Raw genomic sequence first — 16,598 nt, forward strand, 5'->3', positions numbered from 1 at the left:
GTTAATTTGTGTTGATATCTTGCTATTTTGTGCTCTCCCAGTTTTTATAATCTAGACATTCATGAGTAACGATGTTTTGTTCTTCTTTTATAAATTATGCACACGATTGTGTGTTATTCTCTTTACAAATAAAAAACCCACCCAAACCAAAACATGGAAAAGTCTAATGAAAATGCCTCACATTCTTTTCTTCAGTAAGTATAAAGTATATAAGAAATATAAGAAATGTTAAAGTGAAATTTAAGGAAGTAAGGGAAGAAAAAAAGAAAGGAAATGGTTTAGTAGAAGCCGAACCTTTACTAGTCAAAGAACCCTAACTACAAGCCATGTACTGTGCTAGGTGTTTTCCACAGACTGTATGACATAGCTCTCACACAGCCCCAGGAGGAAGGTGACACGATTATAAATTTCTTAGACCAGAAAACTAAAAGTCTTGTTGAAGATTCCATTGTGGGTGAATAGCAGACCTATACAGATAACCAAATATGTGATCCCGAAGAGAAAAGAGAGAGAGAAAGAGAGACAGAGATATTGGGATGGAGATGAAGAAGTGGATGGACACTGTTCGCTCCCTTCCCTACTCCCAAAGTCATATTCGACTTATAAGCAATTCCTATGACAGCTGTTAACTCTGCTTCTTTCTCTGTCCTCCAGTTAGGGCTTTCAGAGAAGGAAAGCAAAAGGAATAAAAATAACGTTAATAGAAATAACTTTGAATTTTCTTTTTTTTTCAAGTGAACCATTTGCAAAATTTGGCACTTTAAATATTGCTAGTAACAAATTACATGCAACCCATTTCACAGCTGTTTCCATCACATGAGTGTGTTATCATAGAGGTACCTATTAACATATTTCTATTAAAAAGTCTATATAAAACAATACACATATGATGTGGGTTCCAGTGTTTGCTAATCAGTTAGTAAAATGCCATTAACTTGGCTTAGTTCAAGGTAATTGGTTACTATAAAAAATATAATTCCCCAGGTGCAGGGAGATGCCTAGACCTACTTTTCAGCTAACTAAGGCAGTGATTTTTACCCTAAGGAGCCATAAGCAATCTTTGGAGGTGCCCTGGGGGACAACTGTGGCTAGAGGTTGGGTCTCTTGACCCTCTTTTTCAACTTCTAATTAGCAGAGCATCTCTATTCTTACATGATTTATATACTGGATTTTGAAAAGATTTTGGCTAAGAATTCAGTTCAGGGGTGCCTGGGTGACTCAGTGGGTTAAGCCTCTGCCTTCCGCTCAGGTCATGATCCCAGGGTCCTAGCATCAAGCCCTGCGTTGGGCTCTCTGCTCAGCAGGGAACGCGCTTCCCCCTCTCTCTCTACCTGCCTCTCTGCCTACTTGTGATCTCTGTCTGTCAAAAAAATAAATAAAATCTTAAAAAAAAAAGAAAGAAATCTTGAAAATCACTGAGGTAAAGGATTTTTGTTTTTTCCAAACAGAATTTTGAATATAAAACCAATTAATAATTGTTACTTAAAGCTGTCTTCAAATACCCCATCAAATAATATTCTGGGGTTATTAATGAAACTTGGATGACAATGAAGTCTTTAGTAAAATCATATAATAATATTAGAGTAAAGAGTTTTAGTGGTTCAACCTGTTTCTTTCATTGAAGTGCAATGAGACAAGGAAAAGTCAGAGCAAATTAACAGCGTTTGAAAAGCTTAATGGTTCTTTAACAAAAGATAAAATAATCACAGGGTTTTTTTAAATTTATAAAGTGTGTATGAGAAGAAAGTAAAATTTATGTAAATTTATGAGAAGAAAGTAAAAATGAGTCTGATCTGATTTGTCCTTCATAAAGTCATTTTAATGGCCCAGTATATGCTGTGCTTTTGTATGCGAATATTGATTATATGCTCTTATGATTTGTCTTTATCATCCATAATTTCAAGGCAAAACATTTACCCATTAATTTAAAAAAAAAAAAAAAGGAAGAAAAAAAAAGAGTATTGCAGATAGCATTTTCTAACATTTAGGGATTCTTCCTGCCTACAAGCATTTTAAATTTGGTGTTAACATTATGAAATAGCCTCAAAAGAATGTAAGAAATAATACAGTTAAGCTCAGTTGTTTGCTTCCTATACATGAAAAACTATGCTAGACACTAGCAACATAACAATAGTAGAAGGAAGAGAAGGAGGGGATGAAGAGGAAGAAGAAGAGAATTCATTTCTAAGGAATTTAGTTCAGTGATAAAGCCAGCCATTCAAGGAATTTTAATGCAATATGACTATTAACATAAATATATGCTCCAGAAACACAAAAAAGGTAATGAGCTCAAATTGAGGTTTTGGGAAATCTTTTTCATTTTTTTTTAAGATTTCAAGTAATTATATTATATATTATATATTTATGTATATATTTTTATAATATATTTATTTTATTTGCATTTTACTTATTTAATTTTATTTATTTTATTATTATATATTTATTTATAATATATATTTATATCTTATAACTATATTTTAAGTAATCTCTATGCCTAATATGGGGTTTGAACCCACAAGAGTCCCATGCTCCACTGACCAAGCTAGCCAGGTGCCTCTGAGGAAATCTTTTTCTAGAGGATACCTTTAATTCAGGGGTTTTTGTTTGTTTGTTTGTTTTGTTTAGAGCTGTATTAAGTGTTAATGAGGTATAATTCACATAGTATACCATCCATTCATTTAAAAGTTATAATTCAATGTTTAATGTATTCGCTAGGCTATGTAGTCATCACCAAAATCAAATTTTAGAACATTTTTGTCCCTCTAAGAGAAACCCAATAGCCATTGGCTGACACGTGTCTTCTTCCCCTGCACCATCACCTTCCACTCCTACCCCACCACCCCTGAGCACCCCACTAATCTGCCTTCAGTCTCTATGGATCTGCTATTGCATGTAAATGAAAGTATACACTATGTGGTCTTTTGTGACTGAGTTCTCTACTTCCCACAGTGTTTTTAAGGTTCATCCTGTTATAGTACGGAGTATTTTATTCCTATTTTATTGCTGAATAACCTTCCATTGTATGGATATACTGTATTTTCTTTAAACATTCATCTGTTAAGGAAATTTGGGGTGTTTCCATTTCGGGGATGTGATAAGTAATGCTTTAAGAACGTCTGTGTCAGCGTGTCTAGGTGGCACAGTCAACTTAGTGGTGTACTCTTGATCTCAGGGTCCTGGGATTGAGCCCCACATGGGATCATGACCTGAGCCAAAACCAAGAGTCAGACGCTTAACTGAATGAGCCCCCAGGAACCCCTAGCACCTGTATATACTCTGTATACAAGTTCCTTATCAGGCATACGATTTGTAAAAATTTTCTCCCACTCCGTGTGTGATTATTTCACTTTCTTGATCTTATTTGCAACACAGATGTTTCTAATTTTGATGTTGTCCCATTTGTCTGTTTTGTTGTTGTTGTTGTTCTTGCCTGTGCTTTTGGTGTCATAGCTAAGAAGACGTCTGAGATTAGGCCTTGCACGATGAGTAAGAAAGAACCAAATTAAGAACAGTAGAAGCTCATTCCAGGCGGAGGTAACAGGACAAGCATTGGCACGGAAGCAGGGTACACTGTGAAATCCTCTTCCACGGGTGTATTGCAGGGGAGACTCCCGCAGAACCGTACCTAGCAACTTGGCCACAGAATCCTAGCAATTTTAGGATGGACAGTGTAGTTCCCAGAAGGGTATTACTGACATTACCCTATTGCTAGCTGCAGGTTAAGCTCAATTAAAGGAGTGCATGTGCTGAAAGGAGATCCACATAATGTAAACATTTGAAAAATATCTCTATTCCTTCAAATAATTCAAAGATTTGTGTCCTCTAATTTGGAGGCCCTGAGGCAAAGTCCAGTTTACATATCCTAGTTTTCATTCTGGATTCTACCTGTATCTGAGAGACTGCTAAGAATACCTTAAAAGCTTTTTAAAAATATTATCATTATATTAAAAAAATGATAGGTAAGAAAAGACACTTGTTCTTCCTTGGAACCCACTATTTATTTGTACTCCTCTCATAGCTTTGATCACGCTCTTCCTTATCCTAACCTCTGTTTAGACTCTAAGCTCCTTGATATTCCCTAGCAGGTCTATTTTCCTTTCATTTATCTAACAAATATTTATCAGGTTTAGATCACTGTGTGCAGGGAACACAGTTAGACTGGAAGCCACAAGGGCCAGGAAAATGGAGTTTAAACTTACATGCAGAGCTCCCCTTCACAGTTAGGGTGAAGATACCCACTAAACTGGCTTTGCCTAACATCATGGCTGGTGTTGCTTCCTTCTCTTCCCCACCTTTGTTTACCCTTCTTTCCTATCACCACTTTCCTTAAAGATCATTTACACACCAAACCTCACCTCAGGAATTCCTTTTAGGGAACCTGAACTAAGAGCCTATGATAGAAGAAAAATAGTGAAAATGATATGCAGTGAGGACACACAATGAACAAGATGGATTTATATTTTTCAAGGAAGCTAGACTTAGATAACTATTAGCACAGTGAGACCATCTTTATCACCTTGCTTTGACTAGCTAGTAGATGCTCCATAAATACATGTGGGGTGAAAAATTATGAACAATTATAAAACACATTATACTCAACAACTAATTCCTGTGCATTTGATTGGGCAATACTGATCAGAGAGGGATTCCAGAGAAGAAATCTATTTAACTTCAGAAAACAGGATTAATATTAATTTGTGGAAATTAAGTGTTGTCAATTATGGCAAACTATATAGATTACTTGGACCTAATCTTCCAGAACAATGACATGTTTCTTCAACGCGAATGAGAGGAGCAAGAAACACCGTGGGAACCAGACGAAGATGAATTCAAAGCTTAAGAAGGCTGAACTGCTCATGCACCATTCTTGAATGTTTTGGCACCAAGAATTAGATAGCGCTGAGCATGCTCACAATCTTATCACCCCACTTTTCTTGGAAACACTAACTGTAATCCTCAACCTAAGTAATTTCTCTGTATTGGTCCTGCTGCTGTGTGAAAAAGTGAGAAGTTGCCCAGGACTGGCCCCAAGATGAAGTGAAGAGGACATAAAAGAAGCAGGGGGATTGCAGGCAGTAGCTAGCTAAGGGGGGCAGCAGAGATGGAGAACACTCAAAGCTATAGAAGGCGGTGAAGGATAGAGAAGGGAAAGAAAACCAGCTCAGGTTTAAAATCTACATAGCTAGAATAATGAACATGGAAAACCAGGGAAGTAGCTACAATAACAGGGAGTGAATTTAATATGCAAAATAATAGTAGTTATAATGAAAATACGACTCTTGGAGGATATTTTCTTTCATGAGGCCAGAACTGACACTGTAAGCCTGGCAGTAGTGTTAGGAAACACTGCCCCCTAGAGGTCCTCTGTCTACTCACAGAGACCACTTTCCCTCAAAAATAGACAGGAGCCTAGTGACAGACTCACTTGCCAAGCATCCTGAATCCCCAGTGAAATCTCAAACTGGGCCCCAAATTTTGGTCTAATCATCTAAAGAATGTACTAGGTAGTGAGCTTACTGAATGAGGCCATATTAGAATAATACTTTTTTTCTTTTTCTAATCCCAGCCATCCCCTTAGGGATACTACCTGTTTTTAAGTTACAATATAGTCAATATATGCATATGTACACAATTCAAAAGAAACAAGAAACAGATACAGTTAAAAATAAAGACTCTTTCCTGCATCCTATGTCTCTCACCTCTCCTGCTTAAGATACAGTACATATTGTTTTAGTTTTGTTTTTCAGGGCTATTTCATGAATTTTTCAAACGAATGTTAGCACTGTTTTTCCACTCGTCCGACCATCCTCCTCTCCACAACCTATTTATCTTGGGACTGTTTGAAATCAAAACATATAGGAGGGTCTTATTCTTTTTAATAACTGCATAGTATTCCATTGTATACTTGTTTGGTGTTGTGGATTTATCTATCTAGGTCTCTACTATTGTACACTAAAGTTGTTTCCATGTTTTTACTACTACAAAAATGTGGCAGTGTAAATTCTTGATAGACATATATATATAATATGTAACATCAGAAACACATGTGTTTTTCTGTAGATGAATGCACTGAAATGAGGTAACTGTCAAAATCTAGGTGTATTATTTTTAATTATACTTCCAAATTGGCCACAGATTTAGTAATTTATGCTCTTACCAGCAATATAAGAGACTATTCACTCCCTTACATAGTGCAGATACTGCATTATCAACTGCATTTTACCTTTGTCAATAGATTCGAGTCTCCCTTTTCAATTTTCATCAACCTTTTTATATAAATGTCAGAGTAAGCTAATTGTGGTCTGTTTAAGGGACATTTGTCTTTCTTTTCCTTTTTTTTTTTTTTTTGCATATTCACATTCTTTGACTATGCTTGTCTTCATTTGTAGTACTTTTCCTTAAATATGTTGTGCTTTCTTTTGTTGAAACATTACTTTTTATATATATATAAATTGACATTTTTGCCTTTAATTTAATTTAGGATTTTCCCCCAAACTTACTTTGCTTATTATTACCATCATCATTTTCATTATTTAGTGTACTCAAATATAATAGTCTCTTATTTATGGCTTCAGGCTTTAATGTTATCAATGTTTAATGTTAATGTTAATGTTTTTTGGGGGAAAAAATCCGTTTCCACTAGTATTTTTGTTGCATTTTCTAAGTTTAACTTTTAGATACCTCCAGAATACACACAGAGACAGACAGACAGTCAAATACACACATACACACACACACACACACACTCTGTTTTTTTAAATTCAGATGAAATGGTTTATCTTGACCCTAGATATGCTTTACCAGAAAGCTCTTCCTGCTATTTAAAAAGGACTAGAGAATAAGTCCAAAGTCCTAATTCCTTTTTATTTTTTTAAAGAGTCTTTTTGTCAGAGAGTGAGAGTACAAAAAGGGCAGTGGAAGGCAGAGGGAGAAGCAGGATCCCCACCTAGCAAGGAGCCCCATGTGGGAATTGATCCCAGGACGCTGGGATCATGACCTGAGCTGAAGGCAGATGCTTGATAGACTGAGCCACTTAGGCTTCCATTTATTTTTTATTTATTTGCATAAAATAATAGTTGAATGCATTCATATAAGATAGGCAAAAAATAACCTTTGTCAGGCACTCTAGAAAGCTCTTCACATGCCCCTTCCCAATCCCAATCTCCTTCTCCCTAAAAGTAACTACCAACCTTTATGACAACATGGATGGAACTAGAGCGTATTATGCTTAGCGAAATAAGTCAAGCGGAGAAAGACAACTATCATATGATCTCCCTGATATGAGGAAGTGGTGATGCAACATGGAGGCTTAAGTGGGTAGAAGAAGAATAAATGAAACAAGATGGGATTGGGAGGGAGACAAACCATAAGTGACTCTTAATCTCACAAAACAAACTGAGGGTTGCCGGGGGGAGGGGGTTTGGGAGAAGGGGGTGGGATTATGGTCATTGGGGAGGGTATGTGCTTTGGTGAGTGCTGTGAACCTGGTGATTCACAGACCTGTACCCCTGGGGATAAAAATATATGTTTATAAAAAATAAAAAAATTATATTAAAAAAATTGAGGAATTTTTAGCTTAAAAAAAAAAAAAGCCTTTTGTTATGAGTTGAGAAGTGAACACAGTACTTTAGGTTTGCTATACCACTAAAGAAGACAGCAAACATCCATGATACACGTAGTTTCTAAAATTTATGTTAGTTTACCAGGTGGAAAACATTACCAGGTCAGTTTATGCCTTGGGTCCTATAAGAACCCAGGTATCCTTTTCAGAAGGGTCAAGCCTAGAGTTATACTTCATGGAATTTAATGTTATGAAACCAAATATAGGAATTTTCATTCTGTGCTTGTGAATATTTTCCATATTGGTTTTAGCCTTGGGCCAACTTTTAACTATTATTATAATTTTAATCTGAAGGTGAATGTGACAAAAAATAAGAGAGCACAAGCTGAATAAACAGATGTTAAAAAAGGTGTGCAGGGGCCCCTGGGTGGCTCAGTGGGTTAAAGCCTCTGCCTTCAGCTCAGGTCATGATCTCATGGTCCTGGGATTGAGCCTGGCATCCAGCTCTCCACTCAGCAGGGAGCCTGCTTCCTCCTCTCTCTCTCTCTGCTTGCCTCTCTGTGTACTTGTGATCTCTGTGAAATAAATAAATAAAATCTTTAAAAAAAAAAAAAAGAATCACAAACTTATACCTCTGAAACAATACATTATATGTTAATTCAAAAATAATAAATAAATCAAGGAAATCATTGTTCTATTTTCTTTTTAAAAGGTATTTTCAGACATTCACCTATCTAGCTAACAACAACAACAAAAAAAAACCCACGTCAATTCTTGTGTATGACTTACTAAATACTGTATAATTACTTTTATGATAAATGTAACAGGAAGTCATCATGTTTAAAGTTATAATTTTTACTGAGATTAAAAATAACATTTTCCAAACAGGATATCAAAAATTATTTCTGCACTCCCATGTTTACTGCAGCATTACTCACCAAAGCCAAGATAGGGAAACCCAAGTGTTTGTCAACAGAAGAGTGTGTGTGTGTGTGTGTGTGTGTGTGTTATTCATCCATGAGAAAGAAGGAAATCTTGCCATTTGGGACATCACAGATGAACCCTGAGGGCATTAAGCTAAGTGAGATAGACTAGACAAAGAAAGAAAGACAAAAACTTTATGGTATCACTAATACGAGGAATCTAAAAAACAAACTCATGGAAACAGACAGTGGGTAGAGGAACTGGGAAGATATTAGTAAAGGGTACAAACCTGCAACTAGATGATAAATAAGTTCTACAGATCTAATACACAGCATAGTGATTGTAGTTAACAATACCATATTGTATACTTCAGGGTTGCTAAGAAACTAGATCTTTAGTATTCTCACCACAAAAAAATGATAATCATGTGATGTGATAAAGGTGTTGGCTAACACTGTGGATGAAATCATATTACAATATATAAATGTGTGAAATCAACATGCTCTATGTCTTAAGTATACACAATGTTATACGCCAGTTACATCACAATTTAAAAAAATGTTCTAAATATTATCTGCTTTAAAATGTCTTCCAGGCTAAAACTCTGATTGCCAAGCTCTGAGATACAAGACTGCAGGCTACAATCTGGTCACCCGTGTGCTGGAATGAATCCAATATTACTTTTTATGTTTATCATCATATCCTGGAAAATTTTAAACCTTCAATATAGTAAAGAGAATGATTTAATTAGTATGTACCCATCATGCAGCTTCAACAAGCAATAGTTGCCATTTAGTTTCTCCTATCCTTCCTCTCATTTAAAAAAAAAAAATCACTTATCTTTATTTTTTTAAAGTGTTTGAGCAAATTCCAGGCCTTGGTTCATATCCTTTGTAAATACATCATATTATCTCTATCAGAGAGCACATTAAAAAATGTAACCATAATACCATTTATTACACCTTGTAATTTTAACAAAAACTCCTTTAAAGAATATAAAATAACCAGGTTGTACTCAGTATTCCTTGACTGACTCAAAACGTCGTATTAAATATGTATTTTTTCAGAGTCTGAAAAAAGTCTATCCATTGCATAAGAATGACATGACCTTTAGGTATCTCAATCTGTAACATTTCCTCCTCTCCCTCCACCCCATATTGTCTACTAGAAGATCTGTCCTGTACATTTTCCTACATTCTGTATTTAGGTGACTGCATCCTGGTGTCAATTAGCATTGTTCTCTAACCCTATGTTTTCTAGAAATTGCTAGTTAGTTCTAGAAGCTTCCTTATATATAGGTTCATTTGTAATTTATTTGGAAATGGAGCAAGAATAATTAATGCGTGGCACTGTGTACTTCCTAGTGCTGCTCATCAAGAAGGCTAAGACTGATCAGAGGATCCAGATGATGTCATACTGAGCCATCCACTTTAAATTTCCTCAACATATTTCACCTAATGATTTCAGTCATTATAAATGACTCCTGCCTACATCATTATTTTTTGAGGGGGTTGCAAATTTAAATTCTGTTCATTTTTTCAGCATGTATATACTGAAATTCATCTCTAAAGAAGACAGTGTCTTCAACAAGTATTTGTTTACTTTGAAATACAGTTTGTATAGAAAAGCTGGGGGGAGGGGGTTTGGGAGAAGGGGGTGGGATTATGGACATTGGGGAGGGTATGTGCTTTGGTGAGTGCTGTGAAGTGTGTAAACCTGGTGATTCACAGACCTGTACCACTGGGGATAAATATATATGTTTATAAAAAATAAAAAATTAATAAAAAAATTTAAAAAAAATTCAGCTGAGTACATTTTAAAGAAAAAAAAAGCAAGATAAATTCTCAACTATTATCAATTTTTAAAAAATGCTTATGTGTCTTAGCAAATTCTAAATATGTTCATTAAGTTTTTGTTGGTTTAGTTGTTTCATTTTGTTGTTGATTTGTTTTAGCATGTTATTATTATATACTCAAAGATTTTTTTTTCCTTTGACATTAATACAATCACCCCAAGATTCATATTATTTCTTATTTGACCAGTCAAAGCCCTTTCCGGTTGAGTGTGTTCTTTGGAAGTGACCTCAGTCCTCTTTGATTGTTCCTTTCTTTCTTCCTTTCTTTTTTTTTTTTTAATGGCTGGAATAAAAACCTAAAGCTCACTTTACATATTCCCTGCCCCAGGACAGAAATTGACCATTTTTCCAAGGAGACCTGGTCCCATTTACTGGAAAATCCTATTTAGAGATAAAAATCCAGGTGCTTGTTACATTATTTCTATAATTTTTCATTAGATTGATCTAGGAACTGCATACGTTTTAAAAATGAAAAATAAATTATGAGTTCATATGGACATTGCCAACTAAAAATTAAAACCCCAAAGATTTCATTTAAATGTCTGAGTGTATACTTACATATATCTTTAATTATCTTCTTTAGCCTACTGTATTAGTTTCCTATTGCTGCTATAACAAAATGGTATAAACTTGGAGGCTAAAAAACACACAAATTTATTATCTTACACCACTAGGAGGAAAAAAAAATGAGTTCCCAAAGCTGAATTTCTTTGAAGTTCCCAGAGGAGAATCTGGTGTTTTTGTGTTCATTTTGCTTGTTGCTTTGTCCAGCTTCCTGAAACTGCTTATGTCATTTAAATAGAGGCTACCTTCTCCATCCTCAAAGCCAGCAGTATACATTTTCTCTTTTTTACTGACCTACTGCTTCTTTCTTTTAAGGACTCTTAGGAGCATATGGGGCCCATCCAGATAATCCAGGGTAATCTCCCATCTCAAGACCCTTAACTTGATGACATCTGCAAAGCTCCCTTTGCCATACAAAGTGACATTGACAGGTTCCAGAAATTAGGACATGGATATCCTTAGGAGCTATTATTCAGCATACTATAACTAAGATATAGATATATTTAATATTTAACATATATATTAAATAGATTCAAAGCAATTTTTTTGTAAAATAACAATAATATTATTACTAAAAGAACAACTACCAAATGCAGCTTAGTCTGTTTTTCAGTTCTCCCTCCCTGCCTCCATTTAGGATATATCCCACTAAGATATAACCAAAAGACCAAATTTTTTTTAATTTATTTTTTATTTATTTTCAGCATAACAGTATTCATTATTTTTGCACCACACCAAGTGCTCCATGCAATCTGTTCCCTCTATAATAAATCACTTGATATAATTCTTGTGGGCTGATTCTATCAGCTTGATATGGACTTGTGTTAGTTTGCTTCCATTTGTATTCAAATTTTAGGAATTTAAAAATAACTTACTTTGTTTGGAGCTATGTAAATATGCATGGCTTTAATATAAAAAATACAACTCAAAAAACATATAAAATTACTCATTGTGGTTTTGATTTGCATTTCCTTGATGATTAGTGATTTTGAGCTTCTTTTTATGTGTCTGTGGCCATCTGCATACCTTATTTGGAAAAATGTCTATTCATGTGTTCTTTGCATTTTTAATTAGATTATTATTATTTTGGTATTAGTTGTATAAGTTCTTTATATATTTTGGATATTAACCCCTTACTTAATAGCTCATTTGCAAATAAATATCCCATTCAGTGGTTTTGGAAGGAAATCATTGATGGTCTCCTTCACTGTCAACATCACACATAGAACATATATTAGAATATATATTAGCCTATTATTCAGTCATAAAAAGCAATGAGATCTTGCCATTTGCAACTACATGGATAGGTCTAGAGGACAGAATACTAAGTGAAGTAAGTCAATCAGAGAAAGACAAATACCATATGAGTTCACTCATTTGTGGAATTTAAGAAACAAAACAAATGAACAAAGGAAAAAAGAGACAAACCAAAATAAACAAGACTCTCGACTGTAGAGAACAAACTGTGATTACGAGAGAAAAAGTGGATGGGGGGGATTGAGTGAAATAGGTGAAGGGGATTAAGAGTATACTTATTGTGATGAGCACTGAGTAATGTACAGAATTTTTAAATTATTGTATTGTAGACCTAAAATTAATACAACACTATGCATTAATTATAGTTGAATTAAATAAGTAAGAATTTAAAAATAAGATAATTCAAAGATATATAGCTTAATCTCTACCCTTTCAATCCTGTTCTCTTCCATTTCCTAAAGGTAACAATCTTCATTAGTTTTTATGTTATTTTTTTCTAAAAATATCAAAAATGTTATATAGACATAAATAAATTCAGAGAGATGATAGATTGATTGATAGCTAGATCTCAGCCACAGAGATCATTCTGTTGTAATATATGGAGATCTTCCTTATTTCTTTCACAGATGCCCAGAGTTCCACTGAATGGATGGTCCCAATTTAATCTGATAGTGTGAAATTTGAGGTAAAGATTCAAATGTATTTTGCTTTAGAAAGTTAGCATTTTGTGTCAAAACTACTAATGAAATAATATAACTTTCCTCTAATGGTATGAAATACTGCCTTTGTTTTCCATTGGCACTAAATTCATATCTCCATTGTTAGTGTATAAGGTTCTTTTCCAGCATTTTATAATCTGCTTATCAGTCTGTCTATTCATGCAACAATACCATGTTATTTTATTTATTATTATTATGTGGTATTTGTATGGTATTTAATCATTACTATTTACATGGTTTTAAAAAAGTGGTAGGGCAAATATTCCCAAGTTAACTTTCTTTTTTAGAAGTGTTTAGCTATTTTTGCTTTCTTATTTATTTCTGTACACATTTTAGAATAAACCTTGCCTATTAAAAAAAAAAAAAACCTGTTGATGTTTTTATTGAGATCATAATAAATGTACCAGAGAATAGCTGCTTGAGGCGACATCACTGGGGACAAGAAGAAAGAAAAAAAAAAAAACAAAAAAACAAAAAAAAAACTCTGTGTTTTAGCTGGAAAAGAAGGCATAGGTGTCCAACACAGCAGTTGTTTCGGGGAGCAATATGCTCTCTGTGTAGTATCAGTAATATCGGCAGTAATGACATTAGCATCTACACTGGTGCCTAACACTTGCTAGTCATTATGCTGAAATCTCCTACACACATTATGTAATTTAATCCTCATATAAACCTTTTAAGAGGCAAAGTAAAAACTAGAACCTCAATCTATCTTTTCTTACAGGCTCTAATGAACCACTACATTCTGAAATGTCCAAGGAAGTAAGTCTGAAACCATCTATTAAGCGTCATCCTGCATTGACCATGTTCTGGAAGAGAACTGTCTCCAAAGGACAGATGAGTGTAGTCAGCAGGAAAACCTCTTGAAAGTGCTGGTCTCCAACAGTGGGAGAACTGTCCCTGACTGCTGAAGAACGGCCTGTCTGTGGAAATGAAACCATGCACCCAGTGACTATGCTGTAACTCTTAGAAGGTAAATAAATATCTAGGATCCACATTCACCTGGAGTCAAGGGATATTCTGGTAACATAAATGAGCATCTCTGAGGATATTCTCTAATGCATCACTATATAAATCCACTAAATGAATGACCTTCAACTTTAACGTGCATCAGAATCATTCAAAGACTTATTAAAATACAAACTGCTGAGACAGATGGGTGGCTCAGTCAGTTAAGCATCTGCCTTCAGTTCAGGATCAAGTCCCGCATCGGGCTTCTTGATCAGCAGGGAGCCTGCTTCTCCATCTGCATGCCGCTGCCCCTGCTTGTGTGCATCCTCTCTCTCTCTCTCTGGCAAATAAAGAAATAAAATCTTTAAAAAAATAAAATATAATATAATATAAAATATATATTGCTGTGCCCCACTGCTAGAGTTTCTGATTCAGTAAATCTGGGTGAGGCCCAAGAATTTGTACTTGTAACAAGTTCCCAGGTGATGCTGATACACTTGTTTCATGGACCACAATTTAAGTTGGATGGGCCACCCCTATAATGTGTAACAATAATAAAATGTGATCAAAGTAATGATCAAGTAATATCACGTTCTGGCCACCAGGCTGAAAAGTGTTGTAATTCCTAAAAAGGGGAGAAATTGGTACAAATGTTTCAAAAACACAGATGAGTAGAAAGGAGTACAAAGTTAGCAGTTTGGGAGCCACCTATTAATCTAGTCCCTGTCCCCAAAGTCTAAGGGGCCTGAGCTTAGTCACTCAACTTCTCTAGCCTAGTGTGAGGAACTGCAGAAGAAAGGATAAGCTGTACTCAAAGTTTCATCAGAGTTTTAGGATTCTAACAAAATATAATAAGGTGCACCCATTCTAAAGAAATTAGAAATATAGGAAATAAGACTGTCCTTAGGGAATGCAATTATAATTAATTAACCACAGCTATTCAGAATAGAGATGTGCAAAGTCAGCATAATGAAGGCAAATTGTTAACACACCTCTAGGAATTGACTATAATGTGACTGAATGTATTAATACTAATAAACCTAAAGAAAGAACGTGCCAATCAAAACAGGAATTGGTCAGCCTTAGGAATGGAAAAATAAGCATTCAGGAGAACAAACTGGCAAGTAGAATCTATTCGGGAACTGTCCAAAAAGGGGAAATCTTTACTAGTGGACTCAAACCTTATGAGTTTCTCCTCCAATAATGGATCTGATGGCCTTCAGCGACCTCAGTTGAATGCCCTCGCTCACCAATATGATTTTTATTTGGCTTCTTCATTGGTTTGCCTACTGAGAGAGTGAACCCGGTAGACAAGAGCAATGTCCAATCGATTTGCCATTGCAAGTCTAAAAATGGGCACTCTGATCTTAATTTAGCTCTCTGTAGCTCACTTACACTGATTTATAAGTGGGACAATCTGCTAGGACCTGCAATTGCATTTCTCATTAGAAATGTCTAACCCAATTTTTGCATTGTTTGTACACGTATGAGTCTTTATGAGTTTAGAAAATGCAAAGTCATCCCTTATCTGCTTTGATTATACTAACACAAACAAGCTTATGAACATGCAAAATGAGTATTAGAACCTGAATGACCTTATTTACCAAGGCAAAAATGTGTCTCTTCAGATGACTACCTAGAAAGCAAGCCAGAATTCCCCAGGTGGTATTCTCTGCACTGTTGTGAGGGCTGGCTGTGGCCAGTTTGCCCATAAACTCTTGTTTTAAAATTTTAAACCTTCATCTGCTCTGCTCTTCATCATTGGGAGGGACTAAACCCTTGCAGACTATGTTTCCCAGACTCTCACTGGTTTAGCTAATGGCTTGGGAGTAGTATGAGACCGAATTACAGAAGAAAAAGGAAAGCCAAGTACGTCTCCCTCTTCTCAGTCTCTTCTATCCCCAGTGTAACTCATTACCTACATTAAATTTCTTCAGTTCTCAACTCAGGGTTTTAAGTAATCAGAATGGTTTCTGTTTCCCTTGTCCAAACCTAAGTGATCACCATTTGACATAAGAACCTAGTAGTAACTATAACCATCTGTTCAAGAAGTAATAGGTGTGTGTTCATGGACACACACAAACACACATACACACAGATCCACTTATAAAATCACATTAGTCAGGGGCACCTGGGTGGCTCAGTCATTAAACATCTGCCTTCGGTTTGGGTCATGATCCCAGAGTTCTGGGATCGAGCACCACATCAGGCTCCTGCTTGACAGGAAGCCTGCTTCTCCCTCTTCCACTCCCCCTGCTTGTGTCCCCTCTCTCACTGTGTCTCTCTCTGTCAAACAAATAAATAAAAATCTTTAAAAATAAATAAATAAGTACATATCATATAAATCAATAAAAATTCTGGTTTGTAATTTTTGGCAAATATACCAGACAACCACACTAAGTAGTCATAAACCGAGTGTGTGACTCATGGTGATGATCAATGAACAATCAGAGGGAATCAAAATCTCAAGTAGACAAATGGTTGTGGGGGCAGACTTAGAGGATGTCTATGTCTAATAACAAATGAAATATTTGTTTACAGTTTAATCTGTAAACATCATATCCTGAGAGAGCTGGTTTAGAATGCTTAGCAATACTCAGACTGATAAACATGGTGTTAGATAAGATGTGATCACAATATTTACCACTTTGGTTAACTAACACATTGGCCAAGGAGCTTACCTGGTTTCCAGGAAGGGGATCCAAAGGTATGTGAGAAAAAATATCTCTAGATCACCCATCTTAATTCATGCACCCAAATTCCCTGT

At 35.4% G+C, this 16,598-nt stretch overlaps 1 protein-coding gene across 1 annotated transcript in view; it reads right to left on the minus strand.

Annotated features, from left to right (window-relative positions):
* Positions 1 to 16,598, minus strand: part of MDGA2 (MAM domain containing glycosylphosphatidylinositol anchor 2) — an 844,384-nt gene that overhangs the window by 460,106 nt on the left and 367,680 nt on the right. The gene's annotated exons all lie outside the window — the stretch shown is intronic.

The sequence above is a fragment of the Mustela nigripes genome, chromosome 13 (assembly GCF_022355385.1).
Source record: "Mustela nigripes isolate SB6536 chromosome 13, MUSNIG.SB6536, whole genome shotgun sequence".
Classification (NCBI taxonomy): domain Eukaryota; kingdom Metazoa; phylum Chordata; class Mammalia; order Carnivora; family Mustelidae; genus Mustela; species Mustela nigripes.